The following is a 15,357-nucleotide window of genomic DNA, read 5'->3' on the forward strand; positions in this document are numbered from 1 at the left end:
CAAGTGACTGAGGCTTTTCTTGGTGTAGCTGGTATGCTTTTTTTTTTTTTTTTAATTTCATGAGAACTATGTGTACATACAGAATAACAGTATATTGTAAGGTGACTGCTTCATTGATGATTACGCATTGCTGACTGTTGAAGTGTGATGTAAGTTTTGTGGAAGAAAGGAAACATGCTTGCTACTTGTAACGTGAAAGCTGTGGCAGACAGCACATCTCCAGCTTACCTAGAAAGCTGACCAAATCAAGGGGCTCAGCCCTTCAGTCATTAAGATCAACGTGGTTTTGTTTTTTTTCCAGTTGCTCTTCTCTCGCTTTCAAATGTATGTCCCAGGCCTTCTCTGCTTTTGTATCTGCCCTGCATTTCTAGGATTTTAGTGCGATGTGAGTAATGCAGAATTGCTTGTCAATGAAAATTGTTCAATTCAGCCTTGTGGTGTAGAGGAGGACAATGTGGAAAACAACCCTAGAAAGCACTGATAATAGGGATGTTGTTATCAGCACCAAGATGCCACATCTACTGTCAGAACTGGGTATCACATGTAAGTTCACCGTGAGTAAATGTGGAGGTGTCTGTGCTCTGTCCCCAGTCAGGTGATACTTGTCCTCTGAAATCTTGGGACTCTGGTGGAGGGAGCCAGGTGGAGGTGTGCCTAAAAGTGGGTGCTCATCACAGAGATGATGAAGCTGCATGTGTCTCAGGGATCAGAATCTTTCCTTGGACTTAATGCTGACTAAGTACATTTGAAAATAAAATAAAATGAAACAACTTAGTGCAACTAATGAACTTTGCGTTAACTTCTCTTCTGCCGTTTGCTCCCAAGCACTGCCCTGAAGCAGTGGCAACACCTCTGTGCGGTGCTGCACGGCGAGGCGCTGACTTCGTGCTGGCTTTGTGGCATGTTGCGTGCCCTCACCACAGAGGCCAGGAGCCTCTTGCACGACGCCTCCCCAGCTGCCCTTGCCATGCTTCTCATACCTCGTAAAAGCAGGTGTGTTCTGCACCCACAGCATTCCTGTGTCTCTTCAGGGGATAAAGGCAGATGCAGAGCCAAAGGGAAATATCCCTATAAAATGCTCGTTATATTTATTGCACTCTTTCTCAGGATGGACTCGTCAGGGCCTCAGGCAGGTTGTGTGTTGCAGTTGGGTTCACTGTTCTCATTTGGATTCCCATAGGCTCCGAGGACAGACCTAAGAGGCAAGGTCAGGAACAGGGAGCCATTTGGTTGGTTCGGACCATCTGATATCTTCACATTGTACATCCACAAAGGCTGACCCAAGGCTTCCAGTGGGCTGGCTGCCCTGTAGCAGCGAGACAAGGGTTGCTTCGGCATCGCACGAAGAAGTGAGCATGGAGAAGTGTAGTTAGTATTGCCCAGGTCTACAACACTCAGCAGAGCAGCGTGGCTCTGCAAGGACTCTTGTGCAGGACAAGGGGAGCAGCATAACTTAGCCCATGTGGCAGGACCCTTAGGAAGGGATTGCGTCTTGTTCAGACCTGGTATTGTGTCTGGCAATGGCTAAAAGTCACAGGTTGACCCAACATATTTCATCACTGCCTGACTTTTGTTGTGTGGAAGTAGAAGTGCCTAAGGCCTCGTATTTACCTGCTTCTGGTTTCTCAAGAACCTAAGCATAGATTTATCTGTATAAGAAAATTAATTTTGTTCAAGAGAGAATTTGAAACAGAATGCAGAAATGATTCTGGAACATGGCAAGTAAAATAGTTACTTAAATCATCTCCATGTCCTCTGATAAATAGATCAGGAAGCTGGACAAATTACTGAATAACGTGTCCAGCGGTGTTCGCAGTGTTGTTTTCACCTGAGCCTGAGGAATGTGAGGCCGAATTTCAGCTGACTATATTGCATTCCTCTCTAGAGCCAGAAATAGGATTTTAGCTGTTAGAAATTGATTAATGAAGGTATTGTTATTTAGACCAGACCCTCAGGCTTAAATTTTAGCATAAATGACCAAACCAGGCCGTTTGTTAGATGGCACAGCTTTAAAAACCATTTGTCTAGTTCAGAAGCAGAAAATATAATGACTTTTCATTGTTTCAGGTCTTTTATAGTCTACCTTGCTGCCCAAAATGACCGTGCCCAATTCCCTTTTTTTTTTTTTCCCCACACTGAACCTGTGTGGCATTGTATTAACATGGCACATGAAGATCCTGAGGTGAAAATAAATCTAGAAAGATAAATATCAAACTTTGAGATGCTGTTCCGTGTAACTGAATGTTTATCTGAACTTCACGCACAACATCCAGTTAGATAATTTGCCCACAAGGCAAGTTTGTTTTGTTTTTCACAATGTTCTGCTACTTGAGATTATTTATTCACCACAGCAGAGCAATGGACTAGCCTGATTTGTTAAGCAAGCACTGTGAGGATAGATAATGCTGGATTATCTTTCGTGGAAAACTGGAGTGAGAAGCAATGAACTATCACCCAGTGCGTCATGTTCCAGGACGGGCTAGAAAAACTGGTACGGGTGCAACTGTGGAGGTAAGAGGAGAGTCCTCTCCTGTGGAAGTGTCTTTTCCTGCTGATCCCTTCTGTTTGGCCTGTAATAACCTTACACCAATATTGGGAAAAAAATATATATATATCTTTTTATAAAGAAAGAAAAAAGAATTGAGAAGAAATCAACATGTCAGTAGTTAACTGCTTGAATGTATGTTTAATTAGCCAAATTAAAATGAGGTATTTGTTCCACCAATAAGCACAAAAACCTTATTTTAGGCTTAACTCAAATTTTATAGTTAGTGCTGTCTTAGACATTCCTTTGCATTTAAGAATCATTCTTGCATTAATGTGTTTGACAGGGGAAGTCGAGCTAATGTGCTGCATTAATTGTAGAGCATCTTGCAAGACGTTGTCACAGGAGTTCTGTTCCTTTAAACCTTTGTGTATGTGAAGTTAAACTGCTCACTAAAAATTTAGCAAACAAACTGCAGCCAAAAAAAACATCTGCTTTGGACATGACTTACTTTATTTTCTAGCAGGAGGGCTCCATATATCAGTGCCTTGCCTTGTCTAATTTCATTAATGTGATCTTGTGTCCATCCTGTGGCAGTTTAATAGACATTATTTGTGGCCTCCATCAAATAAAGCATTGACCATAAATCCAACTTCACGTAAATGAAGATATAAATGTCAATCTGCATTACTGTATAATATTTATTATTTTAATTAAATGAAACTGATTGTGACATTTATTAGATCACAAGTTCCTTGTTAATGGCAATGGATAGCAAAAAAAATGTTTATTTTAGAATAGAAAAAAAATCTGCTTGTTTTAAGTAATTTTTCTCTTAATATTATTGCTTTAGGTTAGCAGGGATCTCTGAGGAACATAATGTCTGTGCGTCTTTCTGGGACACAGTCTAGTTAGTGATGCCAAATATGACACGCACTGCAGAAATATCAAGCAGCAAATGTATTAGGAAGGTGAACACACTGTTTTTGTTAGTCACTTCATAATACAAGTATTTACATTTAACTGAGCCAATTTTTTTCTACTTCAGATTGGATAACTCCTGCTATTTAAAGTCAGATATTCTATGTTTATGATAGTAGTATTTAAACTTTTTTCAACATGAGGATAATACAGACTAACTTAAACGATGTCATTTCCAAAGTATTGTGAAAAATACAGAAAATCTGTAATTTTAAAACTCTGAAGTCCAATCCTGTGTAATTTAGTGCCAAAGATAGAAATCCATTACAAATTACAGACTGTTCGTATTTATTCTTCTTTGGTTGTTTTGTTGTGCTTTTAATGTACAAAAAGCATAATACATAGTATTTGCACTGGGTATAGGAAAGGAATTTGATAAAATTCGAGGGTCTTGATGCTGGCAAATCTCATATGTCAGTAAGAAGTGTAAGAATGAGGGCTTGATATCTGTTACGTTTCTTTGCTTGCAGAGAGTCAGATTTTATCAAAACTGAATTTACAACAGCCTATTTAGTGGAAGAACAGCCTTTCTATGTCAAAGATAGGTCATCAGCTTCTTACCAAATAGGCTGTGTTCAAAAAAGAATCCAGATGATGAAGACGTTAAATTTTATTTGGGAAACAAAATAACTGAGTTATAGCCTTATCATTTTCTATCAGAAAATATTGATCCTGATCCCATTAGTGATGCAGTCAGTGGCAAAACTTCAGCTAACTTATTTGGAAGTGTGGAAGCTTCAGAAACCAAGATTTAAAAAAAAATCCTCTTTTATGTGCATTTCATTTACATCTATGTTTTTCACAATTATTCCTTGAAAATGAATGGAAATATTCACACTGTCTTTAAAAGAAAACTTACTTGGATCTTTAAACATCTGAGACACTATTTTCAGGGTAATTTCACAATGTTTTCTGGAGATCCTGGGTATCTTTCACAATGAGGCTGAAGTAATTTTAAGCAGGAAAACACAACATTGTCTAAATTTCAGATCACTTTTAAGTAAAAATGTTTTTGGCATATTTGTAACACCTCTGGACATGAGGTCCCTGTCTGTATCAAACACTATTGCTCAGCTCTAACTTAATTCCATTAAAGAGGAGAAAATTCTGGTCCTGGAGATTTTCCTTTTGGTCAGTATTAACCAGGTTTGTTCATAATAGTCTTTAAGTAATTACTAGGTGTTCTATATTCCAGTGTTATATGTCATGACATAGAACAAAAAGATTTAGGAAAAGCAAAGCTGAGAAAAACTGGTACAAAGCTGAGACTGGAATCAGAGTAAAAGACAACATTTACAGTTTCAGGTGTTGCTCTCTTGCATTTATTTTTTTTTCTTCAGTGAAATCACTTAGGAAAAGGAAAAACTTTTCCAAAATCTAAAACCAAATGAAGAGAAGCCAAGAATACTTCTGAAATTGAGTTGTACTTTTAAATTATGAGTTTTATGCCGGTATATTTTTTTCAGCAAGTGCTTAAATTTTTTTTTCACAAGTTGGTTTGCAGTCATGTAGATACATAACTATGTAACACTCCTGTATTCCTCTTGAATTTACTGTGATGCATTTTTTTTCCTAGATTTCCTCCGTGCTTATAAAAATGATCTGTGCTTGTATAGATTTATAGTATTTTCTTTAAGCCTTTCTAGTAGCTAAAATGGATAGATCTTGGACCCATGTTAAAAATTCCTCTGTGTTGCACTGAGGAGGTGAAAGCATTCTTCTTTCTTTTCACAGTTGTAAAGAAATTGAGAATTAGCATTGTCAAGATAACCACCGACTGTGCTCCGCTTATTGCTTTTTTCAAACTTGGTTTTACATTCTCTGTAGCTCAGAAGACTGAGAGAGATTTGTACATACAGATGCTGTGTGAGAAATCATTTCATCTCCAAATGCTGGTCCTGCCGATGAACTTTGATGTTCAGCACCTGCTGCAATGCCTCACCTGAATATTGCAACACCGTAGCCTGGTCCTTTGCTCCAAAGCCTTGCTGGCTGCCAGGCCAAGGTCACTGCTCGTGTGCTGGCACATCAGATGCTTTTTAACGTAGTTGTTCGGTCCTGTTGTAATCCTGTAATGCAGTCAAACCAAATTCACCTCCAGAGACGTACTTTTGATACTCAGTCATGTTTGTTAGACAAGATCTTTTTTTTTTTGTCATCATGTACAACACTAAATTGTTAAATGTTCTCACAAGCTGTCTTTGATTACGTTTCTGTTCTTTTCGTGTGTCAATACTGCAGTGATTTCCTGAAACTATCCTAACCATCTTTAGTTTCAAGTCCATTTCAGTGTCAACTTAGGTTGTGTAGCTTTCTGCTACCAAAATGATTTTGAAGGATTCTGTAAACACTTTGCACTCTATTCCAGAAATTGAGAGGGGTCCATTCCGTAAGTCTTATCAGTCTTCAGTCATTCTAGTTTCTTGATTCCTTGTTCTAACATGATTTTCATTTCCTTCTGTGTTTCTTCTTCCCCTGGGAAATTAATCTGAGTTCTGACATGTGTTCCCCATCTTCTTTGTTGAATCTGTGAGGCAAAGAATTGATGTTGTTCTTAGTAGGGGCTATGCCTTCTGTCAATAAACTACACTTTCTGCTGCTTAAAGGCATTGTCTTTTCTACTATTGGTTCTTGTTTGTGTACCTAAAAATAACCAAATCCTGCCTTCAAATAAAAACAAACAAACCCTTCAAATAAAAGATTTTTTTTTTCTTGTGCTCTCTTCAGTCTTCTTTGGATGTCCCACTTCCCTGCTGTAGCCTGATCCATCCCACCTTCTTCCAAATGCTGATTGAGCCTCTGATTACACTTGCATCTTTTCTTCTGTGCAAAGCGTGAAGGAATCTGGTCTTCTAGGATCATTTTCTGAAGTGTCACTGGTTTCTTCAGTTACCTTGGGCAAGTCACTTAATCTCACTGTGGTGCAGTTTATCCACTATAAAGTAAGTCTAATAATCCTTGCCCGCTTTGCTGAGCCCCGAATCTTGTTTGCCTTCTTTACATGTGCAGTCCTGAGGGTATTATAAAGCTTCAATTATTAATGTTTGGAAAGTGCTTTGAGATCTTTGGATGGAAATCCCTGTATAATCATATTTAGCACTTAGCAATTCACAGCACAGTATAGACGCTACGTAATCCTCAGCATACTCCTGTGAGACAGAATTACCTGTCAATACAATTATTATCCTCACTTTACTGGATAGGGAGGCAGAAGGATTAGGACCTAATCCTGCTTCTCTTCAAATATATGGGAGTTCTTCTCTTGACTTCAGCAGGAGCTGGAAGAAGTCTTCTCTGATGCGTCAAGTTTTGGGCTGCCTGGGATTCCAACCCACACTCAACCTCATGTACCCTCCTTCCTTTCCATAGTTTAGTATTTCCTAGTCATGTTACCTAGACTTTTTTACGCGATTCATTTTTGATCTTCCTCTTTACAGTTCTGTTCTAGTTACCTTTTATGTTCTTTTCTCTTTTATATTTCCTGTACCTTTTGAAGTCCCAGTGGCTTTACTTTCTGATGCTGCATGTAACCCTGGGAAATATATCATCCATGGAATTTTCCACATCACCTTTTCAATTCTTTTCCTTCAGTGATTTATCCAGTTCAGTTCTTTCCCTCTTCTTAACATCTTTATTTTTCTGCTGGATATGTTACTGCAAACTGCTGTCTTTGGAACACAGCTTCTATAGTTTACCTTATCAAATTCCTGCTCAAGAGATATCTTAGAATAGTTTTCTTGTGAATGTTGTATGAAGTGCCTTACTGTGGTTATAATAATTCCAATACTGTGATTATGCTATGACGCCCTTTATTTCTCCCAGTTATTTTAGTCTGTTCCAATATTAGACAAAGTAGACCAGCCGCACGCTGTGGACAGTCAGGATCCACAGTCTTCCCCTTAAAATGCTAACCAAAGCAGTGCTATAAAAAGACTGCAGGAACAAGTCTTTAAAATCTGAATAAAAATTATTTTAAGAAGGGCCTTATGTGAAGGAGAATTTGGATGACAGACCACTGTAAGTTCATTCTTCACAGAAATAACTTGAGTACTAAAACTTGTTTGTCAAAGAAAAAAAATCAGTCTTGCTGAGTTGTTGTATAATGCAAAGATGTAACAAGAAATTCCTCCTTAATACGAGATGCTGACTACACTCTTTCAGGAGCAGGAAAATGAATAAAATCTGTGTAAAAATAATGAAACCAAGCAATTACCTTTTTGTCACACCAACTGCACTTCTCTGCATGTTGGCCCGCTTTGTTCACGGGACCATTTTGGAGTACACCATTGACCAAAGTAAATAAAGTTACCATCCGTACCCAACCATGTCTGAAGACACAGGCACTTTTGAGTAAAGAGAACATCGGTGGAGCCCTTGGAAGAGCATTCATGGCTGGGGCTGGGCCATAGCTGCTTTTGGCCATTCGCCTTTCTTCAGTTGAGCTTTGGAAGACCTTCCACATCCCCTCTGTGCAGTGCTGGGAAAGGCATTTGGACAGAAGCCAGGATATATTCATTGCCATGGGCTCTTAGTGACCAGTATAATACCTCTGGGAAAGGCAATGTTAAGCTAATTAAAAGCTAGCATTAACAGCACCATATTTCTAGCAGTTTCTTTGCTTGAAACAGCTATTATTGAGCATTAGAAGTAAAATCAGCTCTATAAAAAGTAAACAGTTTTGTAGTAATGTGACTATGACCTATAAAGTGACAATCTGACATTAATTTTTAAGGATCATATATTCACATATGCTGGCATTGTAGAGCAAGTAACACGACTGGAAGGAGGCCTATGCATTTGGAGAATGCATTTACAGTTTAACATGCTGTTACAAATGTAAGGAGGCTCCCTCTCTCTCCCTCTAATTTTTTTCACCAGCTTGACAGTTTTTCAAACATATTCACTGTCAGCCCTAACAACCTGTCAACAACTGCCATTATGTGAAAATTGCAAAGACTTTCTTGAGCACTGTGAAAACTGACAGACATGCCACAAGGATAAGTTCCTCAGAAACAGAGGGCTAAAACTTTTGAAAGGTGCTCCAGCCCTTCCAAGGCAAAATGAACAGTCAGATATCAGGGAAAAAAACCCATACACTTGTCACATCTGATATCTATTTCTTTTCCCCTCAAATTGAGGTGTATGTGAAAGAATAAAACATAGATTAGGACAAACTGTGCAACTTACTAGAGTTTCTGCAATTTTCCTCACTGTCAAACATATATGCAAGAAAGGCCAAGTTTATTCTGGGTGTAAATCCAGTGTCTGTGTAGCTTCTACAAATCCCAGGGAACAAAGGGAAAATTCACTCTTGTAGAAAAGCTTCTACAAATGGAATATTCTTTTTTTCTGTCTTATTGTAATTGATTTTATTTTATTTCTTTTTAAATAATTGCTAGAATGTCGGGCTCGGAACTGATCCTGCAGTGTGCTGAGCACCTTTTGGGGCTGGTTGTCTTATTCCATACACACGTGTTGCACAGCTGTAATTCCACTGACATCCATGAATTTACCAGCTTCTGAAACTGGTCTAAAGGAGAGCATCTGTCTCTCCCATTGAAATAAAATGGTCTGATCAGGTTTGTGGAGGAAGTATGTATGAGGATGAGCTTTGATCCTATGCTAATAACACTGCATAGCCAATGAGATCACTGGGAACTCTGCTCTCTGAAAATTTTATGGAAAATTGGCATCTGAACTCCAGGTGAGCCCGTTAATAGCACTGGGAGATGTTCAGGAGGGCAGAGCAGCCAGGAGAATTCTTTAGCTATGAAAATTTTCGGCTCTCAGTTATTGTTTCATTGTAGGTGTTGTTCTGAATTGAAGATGCTGCCTCCTGGTGCGCGTACCCCTCCTCTGATTGCTAGAACCGATGGACTCTCAAGTCATATTCCTGTTACATCTCCTTCTCATTTGAAGCCCCATGTGACTTTAGTAGAAGGCTGTGAACTGAACTTAATTAGAAAATTCATGTACAGTTAGCTTTGAAATGTGCCCCGTGGTGCTGAGCTGCTGGAAGAGTTTTAAATCCTAAACATTCTCCATTTTTGTCATTTACCACCAGTCCTGTGGGAACGTATCTGTGCCTTGATTTATGCATCGATTCTCCCAGGATTTCTGAACATAAGCCCGTGTGCAGGGAAGAGATTTGAATATGCCTATTTCTGTTGTTTTAGTATTAAAAAAATAAATGCAGTGACGTTGAATTTTCTTTTGTTGAATGCATATGAAATGGGGCATGCATGAGTCTAAAGGAGATTGGAGGCACGAGTCTTCTATACTGGATATGAGATTGCAGCTAATTATGAAAAAGTGGAAATACTTTTTGGTTTTACATTATAAGAATATTGTAATGAAGTAAAGAAATGCTGACTGTGTAGTATATAAGCTATGAGTTACACACGTTTGAGGTCTAGCTAGAAAGTGACCACTGAGTGAGCCTTGGAAGATGCTCAACAGCTTGCTCATTCACTATCACTGAACTGTTAGCGGTAGTGAAGCACGTTCTGGTGGCTCAGCATCTACTTTTCAGCTCGTTCATAGCTGTCGTCTGTGACGGAGGGCAATTAATTCAAGCCTTGGGTCTATATTTCCCAGCTGCGGGGTAGCATTGTGATAGTCCTTTGCTACTTGGGAGCTGGGAGAACAAAGCTGGAGTTGAAGGAGCTGAGATCATCCAGTGATGAAGCAAGAGAAATGCCTAGGCAATTAGGTAGGAGGGTTGCTTTGCTTGGATGACTATCAGAAGCTGGGTGGGGTGGACAGAGAGGAGAAAGAAAATCAAATGGAAGCTATGGCAAGAACCTCTGGCAGAAATCACTTTGTTGTAATGCCCCGGCAGGATATGCCCGAGGGGTATTTTGGGACCTGGGCATGGCTTCTGCTTGCCGTATAGCAAAGTCTGTTGCATTCGCCAGGCTGCTTTCTGTGGTGGTGATTAGCTTGGGAGGCTGTGCACAGGGTGGGTGTAGGGCTGAGTATGAGCTCATGTTGGGGTAGGCTGTGTTGCTTACAAGGCCAATAGTGTTCCCTTACAAATGTCTCATTTTCTTTAAATATCCTCTGACACAAACTTAGAAAAGCCCTTCTAAAATATACTTACTAATAGTTATCCAAAAACAACTCATTTTGCCCATTATTTGACCGAGTAAGAAGAGGATTAATTTTTTTAAAAGAGCTTTTCACTAAAATATGCTTAATTTCCTATTAGCCTTAACCTCAGAATTATGCCATATACCATATTCTGGTCCTGTAAAACAAAGTTCATTGTGGGGGAAGACACCTTAAGTGGACCAAAATAACATGACTCTGAAAGACAGAAAACTTGTACTTGAATTTACTTCTTCTTTAACTTCTTTGTTCCCCATTTTCTATTTCATTTGTATTCATAAAAATAAGAATAATATTCATAGCATACCCTCTTAAGGTAGATTTTCTTTGGGATAAAAAAGATTTCAAGTGTTTAACAATGCTTACTGTAAGTAGCATTTAAAGTAATGTCTTTTTTCCTTTTGTAACCCATCATATTCAGTTCCTATACAGACAGTCTTGCCTTCTCTTCTCTTCTCTTCTCTTCTCTTCTCTTCTCTTCTCTTCTCTTCTCTTCTCTTCTCTTCTCTTCTCTTCTCTTCTCTTCTCTTCTCTTCTCTTCTCTTCTCTCTTCTCTCTTCTCTCTTCTCTCTTCTCTCTTCTCTCTTCTCTCTTCTCTCTTCTCTCTTCTCTCTTCTCTCTTCTCTCTTCTCTCTTCTCTCTTCTCTCTTCTCTCTTCTCTCTTCTCTCTTCTCTCTTCTCCCTTCCCTTCCCTTCCCTTCCCTTCCCTTCCCTTCCCTTCCCTTCCCTTCCCTTCCCTTCCCTTCCCTTCCCTTCCCTTCCCTTCCCTTCCCTTCCCTTCCCTTCCCTTCCCTTCCCTTCCCTTCCCTTCCCTTCCCTTCCCTTCCCTTCCCTTCCCTTCCCTTCCCTTCCCTTCCCTTCCCTTCCCTTCCCTTCCCTTCCCTTCCCTTCCCTTCCCTTCCCTTCCCTTCCCTTCTCTCTTTTTTTTTTTACTGATTGCTTTTTGTTTTGATACTTCTGAACTACACAAGAAAGACGTGTCTTTTGGTTTAATGTTTATCTGGTGGTCTAATCTTGGGTCACAGACGAATTTAAATCAAAGCTTCAATGATATTTATCTAACTGAGTCTAAGTTGTGGCAGCCTGTTGCAAGATTGTGGGGAGATCTGAAAAAATATTTGAGATGGTCATCTAATCCTCTGGTTGCAGGGGGTTGCCTTTTGCCTTCCCATGATTTCATTGTCGTTCTTAAGATGGAGATTGTTCAGGTAATACAGTGAGCTGAAATAGTATCTGTTTTTTATTAAACTGAAGACTGCCTGTGTATTTTCAGTGTCCTTCAGTACTTGTGGGGATATGTAAGGTTATAAATCATGGAAGGAAAACACTGTAGCACCATTTCAATAAAACATCCTGCTCTAGAGTGTCTGGGACAGAGAGCATGAGTGTTTCACTACTTTCATGGAGCATAATAAGTCACTCAGAAGACGAAGTGCTTGTAATTTCTTGTTATACTCTCTAACATTCTTGGGCAGGATTCCCATCCAGGGATACTACCTAAAGCCGAAGGACCTGTTTCTTCAGAGTAATCTCCTTTCTCTAGAAAGTACTTAGGTAAAAATTGGAGCATTTCCCCATATCAGGAACATTCTTGGTTTTGCTGCACAGCTCTCAGAAAGTCATTGTAAATGCATACAAAACCTTCCTTGACCATTGTGTAATCAAAGTACCTTCTTCCTTACCTGCACTTCTTTCTGACCAACTTCTGTGATCCTATATTCATGTTGACTTGCTTGATCCACAAAAAATCCTATAAAACTCATGGAATTCTTGTAGATTAACTAATGGGTGCCAAGACCTAGCTAGGACCAGAATGGGACTCGTATGCATTTCCTACGAGGACTTTTATTTGCTGGGGACAGGTTTCAGTGGTCCATCTTCACACATCTGTGAAGAAATATCGATTCCAAGAATTCCAGAGACATTTGATGGCTTCAGGAAGGAAGGCTCATGTTTTTTTCATCCACCACCATTCCAGTTCATCTTTTTCAAACCCCTCTGTGACTCCGGAGTTCAGGCACCAAGCATTACTTGTCTGCCTCAGTCAGTCACTTTTGACATCAAGTGTGCTTGATCTGGGGCTGGTAGTTTACTTCAAACATTGTTCATATGAATGGGTCTGGCAGCTGGGAGACTGCGAAAAAAAAGTGCATGAACAGTGATTCTTGTTTTCTGTCTTCAAAACAGATCTATTGTACAGTTTCTGCTGGCTGTTTTGAAGAGCCTTGACTTTGAAGCTGGAGAGAAATCATTATCTAAGTCGCATTCATTTAAAGTTAAGGCCTGTGGTCTCATAAGCGATCACTCACATTAGCCTTATGAACCTTCTCCATGGATGGGTGAGAAGAATATTGCCTTATTGTAAAGCAATTTAAATAAGGGAAAAAAAACTATGCGCTGTGAATGCACACAGTATATTACATGTGTTTATACATTATGCATCCCAACTCCTACCATTTGCTTATAGATCACAGCTGTTTCTTTTCTCTCTTGACCTCCTTTAGCTTGTGACATGCTCTGCTATCATTTTCTAATATTATTTTCACTATTGAAACTGCTATCTTTTCCTTTTTCTTATTGTCAGATAATTGGTCATCTTTTGTTCTGTCTTAGAGCTTGAACTCAGAAATCGAACTGTCCTGAATTTTTATTTTATTCTATATTTTTTATTTTTTTTTTTAGGAATGACAACTCATGTTTATTTGATTTTTAAATTTATGTAGCAGGTCTTTCTCTAACACTCAGATCTCACCTAGAGCTTTTTCCTAAGGGTCTAAAAATGCCTTCCGAAGAAGGTAGATCTGTTGTCTCTGTTTAACACAGAGATGACTGAGACACTAAAATGAGTGCTTTGCTTAGAGAGAGAAAGCAGATAGTGGAAACAGGCAGAGAATGAGCGAGTGTAATGCTATTCAGGCACTTCTCAGGAGCATTGCAAGAGGTTTCTGTGCTGAAGTCACGTTCTGAGGCTTGTTCCAGGACAATGTTCTCTGCCACTTCCACTCAGGAATTACCTGGAATTTGTCAAAAGCATTTGGAAAAATTTCTCCATATGATAGGGATCCACGAAGGCTCCTGACTCATGACATTTCTGGTCGCTGTGCCCCTGTTTAACTGCTGCAGGTAATTCCCAACGCCTGTGGGGTTTACCAGTGTGTAGCATGACGTGCTTCATGGCAGGGGAAGCTGAGGTAGAGATGTGCTGCCGCCTGTGTGGCAAACCCAGTTCAGAGGCAGGACGTGAGGCAGACCTCTGCCACCAGCCACACCTCTGCCTTGATGAGGAGCCTCCTCCTAGGGGCAGAATGGGCTGGAGCAGTACCTAAAGTCAGAGCAACACTTGATACGAGCGCACAGCACAGGCAGGGCAGAGGGTAAAACCAGACTGGTAGTGGAAGGGGGTGAGGAGGAAAGGATGTGGTGGATCCTAATTCAGTGCAGCTTCACGCAAACAGCACAGGGAGAGTTATAGGAACGTCTGTGAAATGGAGAAGTGGGTATCATAAATGGGGTAAGTCAATGACAATTGGTGAAATTACACCTTTGTGTCATATTCTATCAGTAATTTCCTCCTGCTATATTTGGGTCATCTCCCATTAGCAGTAAGGGGATCGAATGGTGACCAACCCACCTTTTTTGAATTACTAATTTAGGAAAGTGGAAAAAAGAATTGGGCCACAGTATGTGAATCATCCCAGATAAAGGTCAGACATTACTGCTCTGTACTCCCTTCGTTTTACCAAAAGATACTCGAGCTTTTTACACTCAGGCAGCCTCAGTGTGTAAGGAGACCTAATAAACTTGTGAAAATGCAAGAAATCAGACGGAGCAGTCTAGAAAACCAAATGAATGACTGGAGGCAATTGTAGTTTTGGTAACACTGTGACTCCAGCAGCAGCCAGCTGTCCTGGAGCCCCATCTTTTTGGGTGCCATCTGTAGCAGGATACAGATGTGAACGCCTTGGTCTTAGGATGCTGTACGGATCTGCCAGTCTCTGTCAAATACAAGCAGTTTTCACATAAAACCAATGGAGATACTGATTCAGGTAAACCAATAAACAATATCGCTGCTCAGTTTTGTTGATTGCCCGTCGCAGCTCTCATTTAGGAGGAGAAAACGACATGAAATTCTGGTTTTGGTACATTTGTTTGTATGGGTTATTAGGCTGTGTGCAAGTTTTCTTTGAGCTTTCTTTAAACAAACGAGCAAAACTGTGTCATAAAGCAAAAGGCTCTCCCTGAGGAGTTTTCTGTTCTGTCTCAGCCAGATACGAACCATTGGGATCAAAAGCAAAAGGCCCTGGAGATATTTAGATATCTGAAGGAAAAGCAAGAGATTTTGATGAAGGAGGAGGGTGGCTTTTTGGTCCAGAAAAACTTTACAGGGTACTAGTGCACATGTCAGGTGAGTTTAGGCAAAGGTCATGAGCAACCCACTTCTTGCTGCTGGGCGTGGAGACAGCTACTGATCTTTGGGAGCAATTTCTTGGCTTCAGTATCTCCCAGTGACGACTCTCCAAAGAAATCGTCTGGGTTTTTTGATGCTGTTGTACTAACAGGTTTTGACTGACTGTATGAAGTCCGTTAAATTATGCATGAGATGTGCATTTTGCCCAGTTTGAACTGTCCACACTAATGGAAGGACTAATGTTAGATGAACAGCATCTCGTAACTGATGTGATTCTTGACTGGCAGGCAGTGGGCTGTCAGTGTGAGTGTGCAGGAAACCCAAACACACGACCACGGAACAGAAACCGTGACAGGGTGTATGCAGAAGGGGA

The sequence above is a fragment of the Cygnus atratus genome, chromosome 12, assembly GCF_013377495.2.
Source record: "Cygnus atratus isolate AKBS03 ecotype Queensland, Australia chromosome 12, CAtr_DNAZoo_HiC_assembly, whole genome shotgun sequence".
NCBI lineage: Eukaryota > Metazoa > Chordata > Aves > Anseriformes > Anatidae > Cygnus > Cygnus atratus.